Source organism: Adiantum capillus-veneris, chromosome 14 (assembly GCF_014529385.1).
Source record: "Adiantum capillus-veneris isolate H3 chromosome 14, ASM1452938v2, whole genome shotgun sequence".
In the NCBI taxonomy this organism is placed as follows: domain Eukaryota; kingdom Viridiplantae; phylum Streptophyta; class Polypodiopsida; order Polypodiales; family Pteridaceae; genus Adiantum; species Adiantum capillus-veneris.
Window position 1 is genome coordinate 17070358 of NC_140944.1, and position 19777 is coordinate 17090134.

Here is a 19777-nt window from a genome sequence, read left to right on the forward strand (position 1 = left end):
TTGAGGGATGTTTGTCTCTTGACGGCCGTAACACAATCTACAAACTTGCGAAGTTGGTGCAATGGATCTCACTAAAGGAAATCAACATAGACTCCATACCATTTGCCAAACTAAACACTACGGAGGTTGTGTGCATCTTTGAGAAACACTTTCCTACTACCATGCTAACCATTCAGGTGCATCTTCTTGTTTACATAGTTGATGAGGTGGAAATAGATGGCATAGTACATTCCAGATGGATGTTTTTTTTAGAACGATTCATAAAAACGCTCAAGGGATATGTGCGTTAGAAGGCATGTCTGGAGGGTAGCATGGCAGAAGGTTGGCTGGTATCAGAGTCCCTGGTGTACATTGGAGACTGGCTAGACGGATTTGATAAAGCCCAGGACAGGCTATGGCGAACCATAGATGATGAGCGCATATCTGGGATTGTCATGTGCAATCTCGGTGTTGAGAAGAAGATGATGGAAGATCTAGAGGCTAAAATCAACCAATTTTGCATGCTTCACAATCCAGTGATGCAAAAGTGGATTTCACAATATGAGGATGCAAAGCAAGAGCGACAAAGGGCACGAATCGAGTGGAGACGGGGAAGACAACCACCGATGCACTATCCGACAGGTCTAGAGAGCCTACCAACATTCATGAGCTTAAGATGGTTGCACAACCAATTGAAAAGCGCACAACAATGCAGTGAATAAGTGACTGAGGAGGAGTGGGAGTACTCTCGAGGTTGCACGACCAAGGTAAGTTTTACTTTTGTGCTGGACCAAAAAGCCCAATTTTCAACAAATCGTCCTCACCTTGAATGTAATCCTGGTGCTATTTGCTCAGGTGCCCCTTTGGTTGAAGCTCACATTTTTAACCTTTCATCATGATAGAGTCAAGTGTGTCCACATTTTACAAGAGGGTAGCATGTATGATAGTTTCTTCAAGCTATATCTTGCCCATCAGGTAGGAGGTCCGTATTTGTGTCAATGGAGTTGCGAGCCTTTGCGACCAACTTGTGACAAATTATCTTCACAAGCTCTCTCACTTTGCCTTTGCACACCTTCAAGACTAATATGATACCCAACGGAAAGAGGGAGAGAAATTATAATCTCCGTTATTGCCTCTAGCATTATCACGCAATGATTTAGAGACAAAATCTACAAATTTGATAATTTTTTTCCATTTTCTTCAAAAATTTACCAAGCATGAATTTGTTATTTTTCATTAAAATTTTATATTAAAAATAAAGAGATATATTATCATTAAATCAATTAGAGCCACTTGATTTTCATTCTTTACAAAAATGAAGATTGTGTGTGTGTGTGTGTGTGTGTGTGTGTGTGTGTGTGTGTGTGTGTGTGTGTGAGAGAGAGAGAGAGAGAGAGAGAGAGAGAGAGAGAGAGAGAGAGAGAGAGAGAGAGAGAGAGAGAGAGAGAGGTATGAAGGAAAGAGACGACAAAACATTTTCATAGAGTAAATTATACAAAATATTTATAAATCATCATCCAAAAGATCTATCCAAATAGCTTGATCTAAATCTAAACTCTTGGCTCCTAAATCAGTAAGAGAGAAATCAAATTCTCATTTGTGAATGTGTTGGCTTCATGATCTTACATCTCATCATGGCAATCATCCTCACTGAGAATGGCAACACTAGGAATTGAATCATTGATCTCTCTGTCCATTGTCTCCCCCTCATTCAAAGTAGTAGGTGGCAGAGGTTTCAAGATGGTCTCTACTTCATTAATGCAAATGATGGTTCTTCTCGAGGTGTTATAAGAAATATTAAGCAAAGTTTTTGTTGATGTATTGATGGGATATAGAGGACGTATAGAAGAGACATCCAAAGTGAGTGGCATTGGTATTATGTTACCAGCAAATAAAGGTAAAGAAAGTTTACACTCACTTCGTCAATATTGTGTGGCAAAACTAAGTTGTCATGCCTCCCCGTGTGATAGACACTAGAGTCCACCATGTAGAGCCGTTTCTGATGCCGTCTACACAAATTTGCAAACCGCTTGCACTTACGGATGAAAATATGAAAGGTTCTAAAATTGACCTTTAGTATCCTTTCAATAGTCCCACAATATCTAGATTCATTTGTGCCAAAGTTGCGCATGATGCCACAATCCATGGTGGTTCGATGCTCATCAATGTGGCGTGTAGAAAAGTGTTGACCCTTTGACCACATAAAGTTAAAGGAAAGGTACTATAAAATAGAAAACATCATACAATCACTTACAAAGATAAAATCAAGAAAAAACTATGCAATATGGTTTAAGCATATGAGTACTATACCTTTGGTACGCAACCTCGTGCATACTCCTATTCTTTTTTGGTTTTTTGCAGATCGCCGCGACGGACGTCCATAGCATAGCTCTCACGCATCAACATTAAATATCAATACAAGGGAAGCGACCTGGATAAGGCATGGAAACTCACTAGGGATGTCATTCCTAATGAAGTGAACTCGATGAGATGCAGCTACTAACTCTGCAAGAAAATCGTGCGCATTAAAGCCAAGCAATCTGCCTATGTCCTTCTACACAGCTCTACAGTCATCACGGCCGTTTACCATGCAAATCATGTCGGATTGGCATGAAACTTGAAGGGGAGATACAGGGGACTATTTAGAACCTATCCTATCACTCTCATAGCATTCTGGAGAGGTACAAAGATAACGATTGTTCATCCCAAAGTCAACAAAAACAGTGAACATGTGATCCCAAAGGGTCGTTTTAGGGTCCCTAAAGCCTCTCCTAGGGTCAAAACAATATAAAATATGCATATAATCACTTAAAACAGCGATTTAAGACTCCAAACACGTAGTTGAAAACCTACACCAAATCTTGAATGAGTACACTTGAATGGAAGAGCAAAGTAAGAGAAACACAATGCAATAAACGAATCTGAATTTGGATTACCGTAGCCACAGTAGCGAAGATTACAAGTTGGAGCAAGAGGAAGCTCTGAAACGTACATTGTCTTCTCAGTTTTGTTATAAAAAAAGATAATGTTCAAACTTACAAAACTTGACCTTTATAGTTTAGGTCTGTACAAATGGCTTGTCCGACCAAAAGCTCCTAAACTTCTAGCTGGCTCTCTAATATACAATTGCTCCCAGGAAAATAATCATAAATTCTTTTACAAGTTCTCGGCTTAGAGATGCTCTCTTACAAAATAATTTGCAAGGAATTCCCACAAAAATGTGACTCTTTCTCTGGAGACCATCGATTTGTCCGCCAAACACTCCCCCCTTCCTTATCCTTGCACGTCCTTGTGCATGTTCAGAGCTTTGGTCGTTGATGGGGCTCCAAGGAGGCAAGTGTCGCAGAAAAGCTTTGCGTGCGGAGCTGTCTGAAAGGATTTTCACTTAATGTGTGTTGGTATGTTACGTACCATGCCTTGAGGTCCTTCGCCATAGGATGAAAGATTCTTGAGTCGATTTTGAAAAAACATGTGATGAAGGCCTCCTAGAATGTCTGTAATTAATGTGATGGTAGGTACATGAGTCTTGAGTACATTGCCATCAAAATATGTCGTGGCACTGAATCTTGGAGATTCCATCAGATCCCTCTATGCCCTTCAAGGAACAGGTTCCACGGATGATCGTCGCCTTTAGTTTCTTTGAACACCTGGATGCAGGTGGCGATCATCTGGGCTATCTTTACCAGCATCTGACAGGCCACATCTGGGACATCCCGCAGCAAGGTGATTTTTGAATTCAGAGTGTTGACTAAATACGCTATTGTAGGAGGATTTTGCGCTATCACGACTGGGTAGTTCAGCTTTTGCTGCCTCGAGCCTTTCCATGTGGCAAACTCCTTCCATGTGCGTCTTCTAGGTACTGGGCATAACGTAGGATCTATTTGAATGTGCTGAGGAGCGTTGTGGAAGTTGGTTAGATCCTGTGGCCGCTTGTCCAGCCACTTCTTCCTCCTCTTTGGGTGGTCGTCTATGAGTACCTGTGCTTCTTCAGCTATTAGCGCTACACCTTCGTCTATGAGTACCTATGCTTCTTCAGCTGTTAGTGCTACACCTTCGTAACCCTCGTCTTTGTTTTGTGGCAGGGTCAGCCACATCTTCTCCTCCCATAGGATTGCTTCCTGGCATATCATGGGAAAAGGTAGGTACTCATGGCCAAACCCCTCCACCTGCTCTTCTGGTTGTAACAAACGCTAGGGCCGCTGACTTCATTATCTTCTTTTCGTATATCATGTAATATTTTGTTGGTCCCTCTGGCATGTCCTTGATGGTCCGAGTTAGACCATCCTTATCTCCAGATTTTCCTCTGTTGATCCTTGCTCTTGTTCTCCTTGGTGTGATGTTTCAGGCAAGTCAGGCATTTCTTGTCCTGACAATAGTTGCGGTTGCACTTGGGCTTCCTCTGTTCTGATTTGGGGTTGAGAACTCAATGCTTCTTTCACTTTCAGAAATGTGTCACTGATCTCCTTCTGAGTCTCTAACTCGGCCCTTTCTTGTGCGAGTTGTTGCTCCAACTCTTTTACTTTTTGCTCGTAGGCCGCCATCTGGGCCATCGTTCCCGATAAGAGCAGCTATCTTTGAAGTTTTTCTTGCTCTAGCTCTCCTTTCAGCGCTGCAAGGGTGTTCACTGCTGCATCATTGTCTGATGAGGAGACCAATGCTCTAGCAGGTTCTTGGTTCGCCATTAAGGTTGTTAAAGTACTTTTGACAGTGAGGTATGAGTTGTTAACCCTCTGGAACCTTGCATTTTCGTAATCGAGCTGCTCCATTTCTTTCATTACCCTTGCTCTCAAATCCTGGCATTCCTTTTCCTCGAATGTCAACTCCGTCCCAACATCCACCAGATCTTTGATCAGAGACTGAGCCTATTGTCGCTCAGTGTCTCTTTCCTGCGTTGTGAGCTCTAGTTGTGCTCGCAAGCTCTCTAGCTCCTCTTGCCCAAATTTTTGCATGTTTTGAGCCTTCTGTACCAGCCTTTCCTTTTCTTCTAGCACCACATGCTGGCATCAAAACTGTTTTTCCAGATCTTGCAAGGTTTTTCTGTAGTCAAATTCAGCCATAACCTGACAGGCTTCTTGGTACCCTATTGCTTCAGTAGGGGGCAAAGAATCTTTGTGTGCAGATGATGGAGGAGGAGGTGGTGGTTTTTGGGTTGATGGAGAAGGAGGAGGAGGAGGAGATTTTGGCGAGAGAGGAGGTGGTGATTTAGGCGAGGGAAGAGGTGGTGATTTCTCCACTTCTTGTACATGCCTCTTTTTCGATGCATCTTCCCTTGGCTGTGAAGCAGACGCGTCCGCTTTTCTTTTCTTTAAAATCTTGATTATTCTTTGGTGAGTCCATTCCGCTGCTTGTCGTGCTTCCACATTCTTTTCTCTTTGAGCTTTCTTCCGTTGCTCTGCTTGGTTTGGGTCTCCAGCCACTTCTTTCTCCTTTGTTCCTTCAGTGGATTGAGAAGAAACGTCCACTTCTGCAGTCTTTTGTTCCGCTTCTAACCTTTGTTTTTCCGCCCGTATGCGAGCTGCATTTTCTATTCTTGCTTTTATTTCCTTCTCGAACCTTAGTTTTTCTGTTTGTTGTGTTGCAGCTGCTCTTACTTTTCTGTCAGCCCGCAACTTGGTCCTTCTTTCCTCAATTTTTTGTTGGGCCTCTGCATATGCTTTTTGAAGGTCGGTGGACTACGGCACTATACTTCTTTCTATTTTTCTTTTTTCAAGTGGTGTGGTGGAGTCTTCCTCTTCGCTTTCTTCAAATTCTGATGGTCCTTTGTCTTTTGACCCTTGAGAGTTTCCCTGGTCTTCAGTCTCCGTCTCTTCTTCACCACTTGAGCTTTTGTTGGATGCCTTGGTCGAGCGCGATGATGTTGTACTAGTGATTGTCCGTACTGAGTGAGCAACTAGCTTTGCTTTCTGAATCAAGGCCGTTTGAGAACTGGCCACCTGGAGGTCTTCAATCATGCCCAAAGCTTGATATGCTATTCTTGTTAGCATTGGCCTTGCACTCATGTAGCTTTTGTTCTTTGCCGAGCTTTTCAAATTTTCTTCGATCAAGTTCTCCAAGATGTAAGAACAATAATCGCATTGGATGGTTCTGTATTCCGCTGTTGCTAGAGACATGACCACTGCAATGTGCAGGATCGGCTCGGTGTAGCGAGGAGGCTTTTTTACCCTGAAATGTTGAGAGATCAATCTCATTGGTAACTCCAGCTCACTGTATATCACGTCACTGTACTTGTACTTGTTTCCTTTTGCTTTGATAAATGCCTTCTCGTTATCCACTAACTTGGTCTTTGCCAGCAAGTCGTGTTGCCCTGGAAGGAAGTGCAAAGCTTCGTTGATGATTTCTTTTGTGATCTTTACTTTTACCTTTGAGCCATCCTTGTCGGTGAGCATTGCTCGCCCATCATACTGTATCGAGCTCATGAGCTCGTGGGCCCTCATGTAGTCTGTTCCCCATGGCTGCAATCTCAAAAACTGCTCCAAATGAATAGTCTGCATGGCTTCAGTGACCTCCGGCCTTCTGTGGAGATTCCATGTAATAGGACTAGTCTTTGAAGTTATTAAAGTCGAAAAGAATGTAGCAGGGCATATCTTTCGTTAGTACGATTTGAAAGATTGTTGAATAGTCTATTAAATAGAGCTTATACGAATGAGTTGAGATATTAAGAGAGAACATATATTCTTTTTTTTAAAAAATAATACACTAAAGACGGATTTGATAAAGATTAATGAATAACAGATAGTCTGTCTATGAACAGTAAAATTGAGATTTTTATTAATATCAATGTTTTATATTTATGTGTTTTAGCTTAAAATGCATGGGTAGGCTTAAAATAAGTTGTAAAAGTAGTGGAGACCCAAAAATAGAGGTTTTATGAGTCGCGACCTAAAAGTTACGTTTTTAGCCAAACAGAGATGTTTTTCGCAATTCTGTCCGCGTTGCATTGTAGACCAGACCTATTCCCGTCGTTTTGAGTACCTGGATTGCTCTGTTCTGAGTTCGTTTGTAAAAGTTATGATGAAAACAAACAGAAGGCAGAAACAGTGTAGTGTACACAGGGACAGACAGACATACAACATCATACAGTTCTCCCTGCTATCAACCAAGAGGTGGATTGTTTTTTCATGATAGAGTATGAAAATTGAGATTATGAAGATATATAATTATGTTTTTTTACTTTGATTATCATGTTGAATTGGTTGCACGAGTATATTCTTTTGGCTATTTTGTAGGCGATGCAGAAATCAATGTGTGAAACAGGATCTGTGCAAAGTGTCATGATAGAAATCTAACCTTTACGGATCGCTTAGCGATCACGTTCTTATATTATTCTCGCAGGTATACTTGGTACGAAAATCGTGCAGGCTTTTCGAGGAAAAGAAGGATAAAAGCACGACGGGTGGTGCGTTTGGGGATCATTCACCGATCTCTTCTTCTGCGAGTGCGAGTGCGAGTGCGAGTGAGAGTGAGAGTGAGAGTGAGAGTGAGAGTGCGAGTGCGAGTGCGAGTGCGAGTGCGAGTGCGAGTGAGACGCTGCATGCAAGCGAACTGAAGCTCGGGGGTGGTCGGGAGGTTCGAGCTCCGTACAACGGAGTGCGCCCATATATTTTGCTCCTCTGTTGTATCAAATCTCTACAAAGATTCGTCAATACAAAGATCTCTTTCTCTATCTTTTGCTATCGATCTCTATTATTCGGTTCCCGTGACAATTGGTATCAGAGCAAGCGGTTGATTCTGGACATGGAAGGATACGAGAGGAGGATGAAGGAGCAAGAAGACCTGATTCGGCGACTATGAGAAGATCTCAAAATTGCAAATCAAGAGCGTGTTGAGGCTCTGCGGGGCAAAGCAGCACGAGAGCTTGATATCTATGTAGACTTGATGGCCAACATGAAGGTGAAAACCATGCTAATCCACCTGGAAACAATAATCATCGTGGTGGCGCTGGGGTACCTCCAAAAGAAACGATGACGATATGGGAGAAGCGACAACCAAATCATTCTTAACGAAGGCTAAGCTTAAAGAGTTTGATGGCATAAGAAAGATATGGGAAGATTTAGAAGCGTGGATTGAAGAACTCAAAGATTGGGATTATACTTTCAATATCGAGAACACGACCACGAGACTTTCGAATGCTCGAGCAAGGTGACCGGTAAGACAATACGTACCAAGATGACTCAATTGGAGACTTTTGGCGATGCGTACGATAAAGGTAAGTCATCTACCCCTTCTTCGTGATGTTTTATGTTTTTGATACGGCCTTTGAAAGCTTCTGTGAGATCGAATTTATGCGTAGAAGTTGAGATTAAAATTTGAATTTCTTAATTGATTTGGATAGTATTCATTGCTTCTTATCGTCTAAATTGATTGAGAAATTAAACTTGAAATTAAATCGAGAAGTTAAAAGTCTTGTGGATTTAACAAGTGGTAATAATAGTTTCACGAAAGAGTTAGTAGAAAAATTGTTTTTTTTTTTTTTTTTTGAAGAGTCGAAATCATAAAGATGATTTCTATAACATAAACATTGATATGCATGATGTTATCATTGGTATCAATTAGATCATTGAAAATCATGTTTTGATTGATTGTTAAGAAAGAAAAATATATCTTTAATCATTTGATGATGATAAGTCACACTCTTTGTGGAAAGAAAGAGATTCTAAATCTAGTTTTGGCAATGGAATTGATAAGGTGACTTAGATAAGAGTGTGAGACGTTGCTTGTGTTTGCTAATGAGATTAAAGAAGAATCTGGGGATAAACATAAAGAGACAAATCCTGAATTTATAGAGGATCTCTTACATGAATTTAAGGATGTGTTTTCGGACGATCTTCCTGGTATGCCTCCGCCTTGAGCGGTAGACCACGCCATAGATCTATATCCAGGAGCAACACCTTATTCAAGAGCTCCATACAGGTTCAATATTGATGAGCTTAAAGAGCTCAAGATACAACTTGATGATCTTTTGAAAAAAGGGTTTCATTAAGCTTAGTGTATCTCCTTGGGGTAGTCTTGTGTTATTCAAAAAGAAAAAGGATGGTACATATAGGTTATACATCGACTATAGGGGATTAAACAAACAGACCATTAAGAACAAATATCCTCTTCCTCACATAGATGAACTGCTTAGTCATTTGAGTGGTGCCACAATATTTTCAAAGGTTGATCTTCGTTCTGGCTACCATCAAATCTGCATTAAGGTCGAGGACATTCCAAAGATTTCTTTTCGTACACGTTATGGACATTATGAATTTAGAGTTCTTGCTTTTGGTTTGTCTAATGCACCAACAACTTTCATGTGCTTAATGAATAATATTTTTCACCCGTATCTTGAGGACTTCATTCTGGTATTCTTGGATAATATTTTGTGTATTCTACGAATGAAGAAGATCATGCATTGCACTTAAAGAAAATATTTGAGGTTTTGCGTGAACATAAATTATATGCCAAAGCAAGTAAGTATTCTTTTGCAAAGAATCAGATTGTGTAATTGGGAAGAGTGATTTCTAAAGAGGGGATTCACATTGATTTTGATAAAGTTAAGACTATGTTAGTAAGAGATGTAAGAAGCTTTATGGGTCTAGCACAATATGAGAGAGCACACATTAAAGATTTCTCTAAGATAGCAAGTCCTTTGACCGAATTGACCAAGAAAGACAAGGGTTTTGTGTGGACTTCTACCTGTGAGACTGCTTTTGAGACCTTGAAGGCTAAAATAGCAGAAAATTGTGTTTTGAAAGTTCCTGAGATGGGCAAACCGTTTGTTGTGTCATGTGATGCTAGTGGTGAACAACTAGGGTGTGTTTTGACACAAGAAGGAAGAGTGCTTGCATATGAGTCTAAGAAATTAAGACGACATGAATTGAACTATGCAACACATGATCTAGAATTGCTTGCTGTTGTTCATGCATTGAAACATTGGCGTCATCTTTTGCTTGGTGTCAAATTTTAATTGCGTACTGATCATCAAAGTTTGAAGTATATTTTCACGCAGCCATTGTTAAACAACAGACAAAGAAGATGGATTGAATTGCTGGCTGAGTATGACTTTGATTTGAAGTATTTGTGTGAAAAAGAAAATAAAGTTGCACATGCATTGAGTCGTAGGCCCATGTGTAATTTGTTGACTGTTGTGCGATCCAATTTGATTGATGAGATACATACTGAAGTTGAAAATGATTCCTTTTATATGCCTATTTTGAAATTCTTGCGTGAGATGTATGAAAATAGATATCACTTGTATAAGGGAAATCTGTATTGTTATGACCGCTTGTGTATTCCTGCAAATTCTTCTTTTAAGAGTCAAATTCTGCATGAGTGTCATAATTCACCTTTTTTCTGGTCATCCTGGATTAAATAAGACATATGAAAATATTAAAACCTTATTCTTTTGGCCGCGTATGAAATTGGATGTTAAGAATTATGTGTGTGAGTGCTTTCAATGTCAACAAGTTAAGATTGAGCATAAGAGGATGCCTGGTGACCTTCAACCCTTAGACATTCCTTTACAGAAGTGGGAGTGTATATCCATGGACTTTATCATTAGACTTCCTACTACTCGTGGAGGGTATGATTCGATCTTTCTGGTGGTAGATAGACTCACAACACAAGCTCACTTCTTTCCTGTAAAAATAACTTATACTGCATTGACCATTGCATACTTGTTTATGAAAGAGATATTTCCTTTGCATGGCATGCCCAAGAGCATAGTGTCTGACAGAGATTCTAAGTTCACTTCTCATTTCTGGAGAGCGACTTTTGACTCTATAGGTACCCAGTTACGCATGTCTACTGCTTTTCATCCTCAAATAGATGGGGAAACGGAGAGAGTGAATCGTATTCTAGAAGATATGTTACAAATGTATGTCAATGAAAACCAATCTAATTGGAATGAATATCTGCCTTTGGTGGTTGAATTTGCATATAACAGTTCATATCATTCATCTATTAGGATGACTCCGTTTGAGGCAATGTATGGCTATAACTATCCTACACCTATTCATTTTCTTAATTCGAGGAATAAGGTAGAACTGTCACGTGAGATGCTTGAGAAAATGGATAGCGAGTTGGCCAAAATCAAGGGGAATATTAGAGAATCTCAAAAGAGACATAAACTGTATTATGACAAGAAACATCGTGTTGTGGAGTATGAAACTGGTGATATGGTTTTTTAAAGGTTATTCCTGAGAAGTCTCGTTTGATTCTTGGAAATGATAGAAGATTGTCTCCACGATTTGTTGGTCCATTTAAAATTTTGAAGCGCATTGGTTCATTAGGTTACAAATTGGAATTGCCTTCTCATGTTAAAGTGCATCATGTATTCTATGTGAGTTTATTGAAAAAGTATGCTCCTAATGTGCATCATGTTTTAGAGGACAACTCTAAGTTGAAAGATGACGGATCATTGACTGTAGAACCAGACTTAGTACTAGATAGGCGTTTTAAACATCTGAGAAATAGAGACATTGTGGAAAATTTGGTTAAGTGACAGAACTATCCAGTAGAGGATGCATCATGGATTGATCTTAGTGTTTTGCAAACAGAATTTTCCTCTCTTTAGACCAACTCTGAGGACAGAGTTAATTTTGATAAGGGGAGAATGTAATAGGACTAGTCTTTGAAGTTATTAAAGTCGAAAAGAATGTAGCAGGGCATATCTTTCGTTAGTACGATTTGAAAGATTGTTGAATAGTTTATTAAATAGAGCTTATACGAATGAGTTGAGATATTAAGAGAGAACATATATTCTTTTTTTTAAAAAATAATACACTAAAGACGGATTTGATAAAGATTAATGAATAACAGATAGTCTGTCTATGAACAGTAAAATTGAGATTTTTATTAATATCAATGTTTTATATTTATGTGTTTTAGCTTAAAATGCATGGGTAGGCTTAAAATAAGTTGTAAAAGTAGTGGAGACCCAAAAATAGAGGTTTTATGAGTCGCGACCTAAAAGTTACGTTTTTAGCCAAACAGAGATGTTTTTCGCAATTCTGTCCGCGTTGCATTGTAGACCAGACCTATTCCCGTCGTTTTGAGTACCTGTATTGCTCTGTTCTGAGTTCGTTTGTAAAAGTTATGATGAAAACAAACAGAAGGCAGAAACAGTGTAGTGTACACAGGGACAGACAGACATACAACATCATACAGTTCTCCCTGCTATCAACCAAGAGGTGGATTGTTTTTTCATGATAGAGTATGAAAATTGAGATTATGAAGATATATAATTATGTTTTTTTACTTTGATTATCATGTTGAATTGGTTGCACGAGTATATTCTTTTGGCTATTTTGTAGGCGATGCAGAAATCAATGTGTGAAACAGGATCTGTGCAAAGTGTCATGATAGAAATCTAACCTTTACGGATCGCTTAGCGATCACGTTCTTATATTATTCTCGCAGGTATACTTGGTACGAAAATCGTGCAGGCTTTTCGAGGAAAAGAAGGATAAAAGCACGACGGGTGGTGCGTTTGGGGATCATTCACCGATCTCTTCTTTTGCGAGTGCGAGTGCGAGTGCGAGTGAGAGTGAGAGTGAGAGTGAGAGTGAGAGTGCGAGTGCGAGTGCGAGTGCGAGTGAGACGCTGCATGCAAGCGAACTGAAGCTCGGGGGTGGTCGGGAGGTTCGAGCTCCGTACAACGGAGTGCGCCCATATATTTTGCTCCTCTGTTGTATCAAATCTCTACAAAGATTCGTCAATACAAAGATCTCTTTCTCTATCTTTTGCTATCGATCTCTATTATTCGGTTCCCGTGACATTCCATATTTTTTGTGGCATGATAGTCGTCTTTACCATGTCACCATCAGCATCCCTAAACTTCGCGATGAAAATATAAGTAGGGATCTGAGCTAGTGTTTCATCTAAAATGTGAGCTTTTTTGTTCGTAGAGAGCTCATCCACTTCATATGGTGTTGCTATCCACTGCCTTGCTTGCTTTTGGCGAGGCATTCTGTGTCATTAGAATCACAAGCTGTCAGGATTTTCCTTTGGCAACCAGTAGCATTTAGACTTTAGTAAAAATCAATTCAAAAGTTAAAATTGATCATAACTTGAAAAAATCTCATCCATTCTTGTCCTTATTTCACCAGTGAGACTAGGAAGACTAGAGCTATGACTGATTGAAATCTGAGCCAAATCTGGGCCTGAGGTACACCGATCGCAATCGTAGTACAGAGGCCAAAATGAGATTTGATCACATGAGTGGTTTGCTAATAGCTAGAGGGTCATTTTGGTCCACTCTGTCTTTTATTTGAACCACTTTTGAGTTTATAAGTCCCAATTTTGGGTTACAAGGGAGTTTTGGACTAGACTTTGAATTTTCATGGGTTTTTGATGTCCAATTGGCTTGAAACTTGATGTGTGACTTGAAGAAGACGTGTACAAGAGATGTGTTAGGTTTTGGTCAAAATATGATGCTGAGGTACACCGATCGAGATCGTAGTACCTGGGCTTTTTTGGGTGAAAACTGGATGGCTTTGGTCCCCTATGCTTGCCTAGCCCACTGATGATTTATTTTCAAGTTTGGACTTAAAATGAACAAATTAGAGCAATTTTTCACTGTTTGACCTTATTTTACTAAGTCTAACCATATTGGGTTTTCCTGATGAATTCTGGTTAGATACTGGAGTTAGTTGATGTTAGTGTTTGGGCTTTTACTGCTTCCATGATGTGTTGCTATCACCAGCCCACTCCGCTGTCTGATTCTGACTTGATCAAGAACTTTTTACCCCGTCTTTGGAGATTTTCCAGAATTGGGTACTTTTTCAGGCATTCTTTGGATACCAATGGGATAATTGGGCATCTCTAAGTCGCCTTTTAGTCTTTGACATTAGTTCGGACAAATTCTTCCCTTGTGTAATCACTCGAGACTGAAATGGTCATCTCCGTCCTTGTAGGAGATTCCGAGCTCCAATCAGGGTGTTCTACTACCGTGCTGACTCCTAGTCGGACAGGTATGCCTTTCAAACCACGCGTCATAATTTTCAGTCGAATTTTGGTAGTTGTAGGTCAAATTTCCCGATTCGGGTGTGTTTGACAAATTTGGCCCATTCTATGAGCAAAATTTGTGCATTTTTCATGAAAATTCAAGAGAGTGTATCCCTCACTGAGTTCTAATTTTTGACACCTGCAGGTTGTTGATGAAGTTGAGGGGAGGCTTTTTGCAAATTTTGTGTCAATTTTGGTCTGTGGGGTACACCGATAGCGATCGTTGTACCTCCACCAAACTGAGATTTGATCACATGGCTTTATTCCTAACATTGCGTAATAGACTTGATCTTTACTTGATAAGGAACATACCTGTGAAATCTGGTATGAAATGCTGGCCCTGAACATCCGTATGGGGTAAAAATGTGGCAGCTCGCTCTAGGTCAAGAAGCTCTCTTCTTCTCTCTCAAAATGTGAAAATGAACAATGAGCTAGAATTTGGCCTACCTGACCCATATCTCCCGAGGTTTTCGTGACATAGGTATTATTTTCATTACCTTTGATCCCAATATAATTTGCATACCATCTATGGGTCGAAACGTTCATCATTCTGGTGTCGTATGACCATTTGATGCGATTGTGGTGAAATGTGGTCATGATCATTAAGGCTGAAATTCAACATCTTCAGATTATATTCATATCTTCCATGCTTGATAGCCCTATCATGATACTTCGGCGCTTGCTTCCAGAACTTGATTTTGACAGTGTGGCGATATTTTTTAATTTTGGAAAATTATTAACGAAAACCAAACAAAATAAATTGACAATACTTATTAACTGGCGAAAATTAGCCAAAAATTATTATACTCACCTTTAAGAATATATTTTCACTAGAAGCATCCCAATGCTCCAGATTTTGTCATTAGAGCTCATTATTATTCTGGTTGGATGATAAAAACACAAAAAATGCCAGATTTTGATCAAATTTGTTCGAAATTGAACTCTAAAAAATGAAAAAAAAACAACAAACACATGCATTGTGTACATATATACACGTTGGACCCCTCAATGGTCCTGACTGCTGCTAGATTCAGCAGTTACTCCCCCTTTTCTAAACTGAGTCGTCTCGGACGAAGGTTGTTTGCATGTGCATGGGTTTTGAAATCTGTGTCTATGCAGGACCGTGTAATGTGGCCCTATCCTCATGTTTGAGACAATACATTGGGAAACAAAGTGTTGTGAAAGATGCGTGGACTGAATGTAATTTTCAGTGGCTTTGGATGGCGAGGCTAGCTGTTTATGGAACAGAAGAGCTTGCAGTTTGATTGCTCTCTCCTTGATTGTTGGTTTTTTGATGGCAACTATTTTTGGAACCCATTTGTATTCAGTTTTTTTCATATTTTCCAATTTTAATGTAGGTTCCTAAATTTTCTTAGGTTTCCATTGCCATTTTGTTAGATTAGGCTTCCTGTGTTTACTTTTTGGTCTCTCTTCGATCTTTGACGCCGAATTGTTGGTCGTCTCCAGCTTTGGTTGCCATTTCCACTTTGGATTAGCTCCTGCAGGTCTTTGATATGGTGTTTCTTTTGTCAGGAGTTGTGCCTTGGGTAGCCATATCTGTCTTTGTTTGTTCTGCATGATGGTTTTCTTTATCCATACTTTCGAACAGCCGTTTTCGATGTTTCTGGCTGATAAGTTGATTGCTTTTTGTCAATGGGGATAATCGGCCACGAGTGATCTATTTTGGCGAATGGAGTCATATACGTGTTCGAGTTGTGTGTGTACATCAGCGCATGTGCTGACCATTCGGTAACTGCATTGTACGTTCTCATCCATGGAACTCCCAAAGATAGTGATTCTCTGATTCCTTCGTCTTTCATTACGAAAAATTGATGAGGACAACTATTTCCACAATATTGATTGGTAAGTTTACTAGTACCAATGTTGGCATTGTTGCCCCGTTTGCGGCTTGTAAATCTCATGTGGATTGCACTAGGGGTTCATCGGTAAGCATCTTGTAAGTGGAGAAGTTGACCAGATTGACTCTTGCCCCTGTGTCAATCAATGCTCTTTATATCTGCCATTCGGAAGTCTGATATTGATGTGAATATCGATTCCTATTTCCCATTGCTCGTCAGTGTGAATTATAGAAAGAGGAATTTGAGCCGTATCTGCTAGTTGAGGAAGTCTTTATTGTTGTAATTTCTGTTTGCGCTCTAAAATCTTGATTTTGGCCTCCTCTTGTGCTGAGCTTTTGTCTCATTTGCTTTGTTCTTGCGCTCCTTTGCAGCACGGATTTTGGCAAGCATCTCTGAGGTTAGTGGTAGGTTGTACTTCTTTAATCTGCAGCCACTAATCCAATTAGGCATCTCCTCTCCCTCTAACGTCGCAAGCTTAATGGCACCGCTAGATGATATGTCATGAATCACATAGGGTCCATTGCCTCGCTTTTTGAGTTTCCGGGAATGTTGTTTCAGGGTATACATTAAGATGTAATCCCCCATAGCAAATTCCTTGCTGATAACATGTTGATCAAAGAATGATTTCATGTTTTGTTTTTGCGTGTAGATTGATGCAATGGCTCTCAATCTAGTTTCATCCAGTTTTTCCAGGATATCTATTTGATTGGATAATTCATGGCATGTCCATTCTAATTATTTAGCTACCCGAAGGATGGGGATAAGAAATTCAAGTGGCAAAATTGCTTGAATTCCATAAACCATGTTGAACGGAGTCGTTCCGATCGAGGTTTTGTACGCTACTCTATATGCCCATAAAGCTGAATGCAGCTTTTGATCCCATTCGGCTCTCGATTCACTAACAGTTTTTGTGAGAATTGTCACCAAAATCTTGTTTGTACTTTCTGCTTGGCCGTTAGCTTGTGGATGATAGGGAGCTGACCTCTTGTGAATTATCATGAATTCATTCAATAGGAATTCGATCACTTCATTGACGAAATGAGTCCCTCTATCGCTCACTATCTCTATTGGTAAGCCATACCTGGTGAAAATGTTCTCATACAAAAACTGTGCTGTCGTTTTTGCATCATTTTTGGTAGTTACTTTCGCTTCAACCCACTTTGTTAGATAATCTGTTGCCACAATAATGTATTGAGCCTGCGTTTTATATCCAGGAGGCACAATTGGTCCTATAAAATCTATTCCCCATTTTGCAAACGCTCTTGCCCCCAAGGGCATGTCATCTCGTGCTCTAGGAATCTTTGTCCTTTGGCAATCATCACATCGTTTCACAAACTCTTCGGCGTCCATGAATAGTGTAGGCCACCATATGCCAGCAATAAGAATTGCTTTGGCCATTTTGTCAGCTGAGAAATGTCCTCCAGCTTGTCCGCCATGTGCTTGCTCTAAGATAGGAACACATTCCTCTTACGTCGCTCGCACACATTCTCAATGATTGTCTTTTTCCCTCTTGTAAAGATTGTCCTCAATCAATACATAGTTTTCTGCCTCTTTCATGATCGTTTTGATACGTGATCTACTCATCCCTTCAGGCAGTTTTCTGGTGGTGAGGTATTCTACAATGTAGTTACTCCATCTGGGTGCTACAGATAATTTGAATAGAGTCGCGTGTTCTTTCGGCTTTTGAAAAGTGCAGATAATACATGATTTGATATGCATATGAACACTTTGTTGCATTTTCGGCCAATATACACCCATTCTCATCAATCTTTGATACGTCTGTGCATGCCCATTGTGAATCCCCATTGTTTGTACATGAGACTGGTGTAGATACAAGTCCTGTTCACTTGATTCAAACAAGGCCTAAGGATTTGATCCGATCCCTGTTTGTATAGCCTTCCAGCCAACATTACCAATGATCTAGATGCTGCAATGGTAGATAGTTGTCTTGTCAAATTCAATGACCCAATAGTCAACAAAGGAATTACATCCTTGCTCCATCTTGGAACCATTTCTATGTTGAAGAGATATGCATCTGGAAAATCATCATCAACTCCTACAGGGTTTTCTCCATGAACCATTCTAAATAAATGATCCTCTCTTTGGTGTGTAGTTCCTTTTTTTACTACAATCGTGAAGTCAAACTCAAGCAGTATGATGAACCATCATACAATCTGCCCCATAATGCAAGGTTTGTTTACCAAGTACAACAGTTCTCGGTGATCAACGAAGAATAAAAATTTATTAGTAGGTAATGTCTAAACTTTTTCACAGCATAGACCATACCCAAAACCTCCCTTTCAGTTGCTGTGTAATTCTTCTCTGCACTGTTTAGTTGTCTACTGGAGTAATCGATTGGAAAATCCATGTTGTTTTCTCCAGGTTGTGCAAGTATGCATCCCATAGCATATGCTGATGCATCTACGTGGACGTGGAATATCTTTTCCCAATCTGGAGCCTTCAAAATTGGAGCCGATATCAATCTTTGCTTCAAAGTTTGAAAAGCTTTCTTCCACTCATCTGTCCACTCAAACTTAGTTATCAACACGTAAAGCGGTTTTGCAATTATAGGGTCTGAGTAGATAAATCTGTGATAATATCCACAATGCCCCATAAATGCCTGTACCTCCTTTACCTTTACTGGTCGTGGTAGATCAACAATTACGTCGATCTTCTGCATGTTTGTCGAAATACCATTTTTGGACACTATATGTCCCAATATTTTGCCTTGTCTTACCATGAAGACACATTTCTTCGGATTCAGGAAAATCCGATATAGTCTGCATTTGTTGAACACTTTGGTCAAGTGCTCTATGCGCTCCAATCTTATGAGAGAGTGAACGCACAAGTCATCCATGTAAATTTCTAAGAACTGTCTTAGATATTCTTTAAAAGCATGACCCATCAGCCTCTGAAATGTGGCTAGTGCATTCGTTAAGCCAAAAGCCATTTACCTTGAATGCAAAAATGCCCCATTCACTTGAAAAAGCTATCTTGTGCTGATCCTCTGGCTTTATTGCGAGTTGGTTGTAGCCTGAAAAGCCATCTAAGATACTGTAAGCTTCTTTTCATGCCACTCTTTCTATTACATGATCAGTAATGGGTAGGGGATAGTTGTCCCGAATTGTAGAAGCGTTTACTTTCTTGAGATTGATGCACACTCTCAACTTTCCATTTTTCTTTGGGACCACCACAATCGGTGAAATCCAGTCAGTGTGCTCAATTTCGTAAATAAACTCTGCCTCTTTCAGCTTATCTATCTCCTCCTAGATCTTCCTTGCAAACGTCTCATTGTAAGTATAAGGATGTTGTCTGCTTGGTTTGGCGTCATTCTTAAGGGGTATTGTGTGTTGACAGATACTTGGATCCACCCCCTTAAGATCTTTGTATGACCATGCAAACACATGTCTATACTGTTTTAGAGTAGCTATCAAAAGCTTTTCCTCCTCTTCAGTAAGATCCGTGGCAATATATGCAGGTTTTGGATCTTCTCCTGGCTCCGCTAGATCTATTCATTTGACTTTTTCAGGACCGTCGTATGATGTACCAGGTTCCCTCAATTCTCTCATCGGTTGTTGCACTATGATTTTTCTATCTTCTATGGTATACCTTCTCATAATGGGACAGCACATCCATCTTGTCAGAATTCGTGTCCTCATCTGTTTCCATTTCACTTGTCCATATGTCTTTGAGGGTCTGTTTGAGCTTATTGTACTCACGGGGCGGTCACTTTTTAGAATGTGTATGCTATCACGTGAGTTAACCGGAGAGGATTATTAAAAGATCAAAATGTATACATACAAAGGGGGGTGGGGGTTTTTTTAAATAAGCAGGTAGTGTAAATATAGTATGTATATTGAGGTATTATTAATAACCTATTCAACGCACGTGATATAGGAATATTTTGATAAGTGACCGCCCCAAGATTGTACTCTGCTTTCCTCTCTGTTTTG

The 19777-nt window shown here is 39.9% G+C and overlaps 1 pseudogene; it reads left to right on the forward strand.

Annotated features, from left to right (window-relative positions):
* Window positions 1-239: 239 nt before the first annotated feature.
* The window catches only part of LOC147441973 (uncharacterized), a 90661-nt pseudogene continuing 71123 nt past the window's right edge, over window positions 240-19777 (forward strand).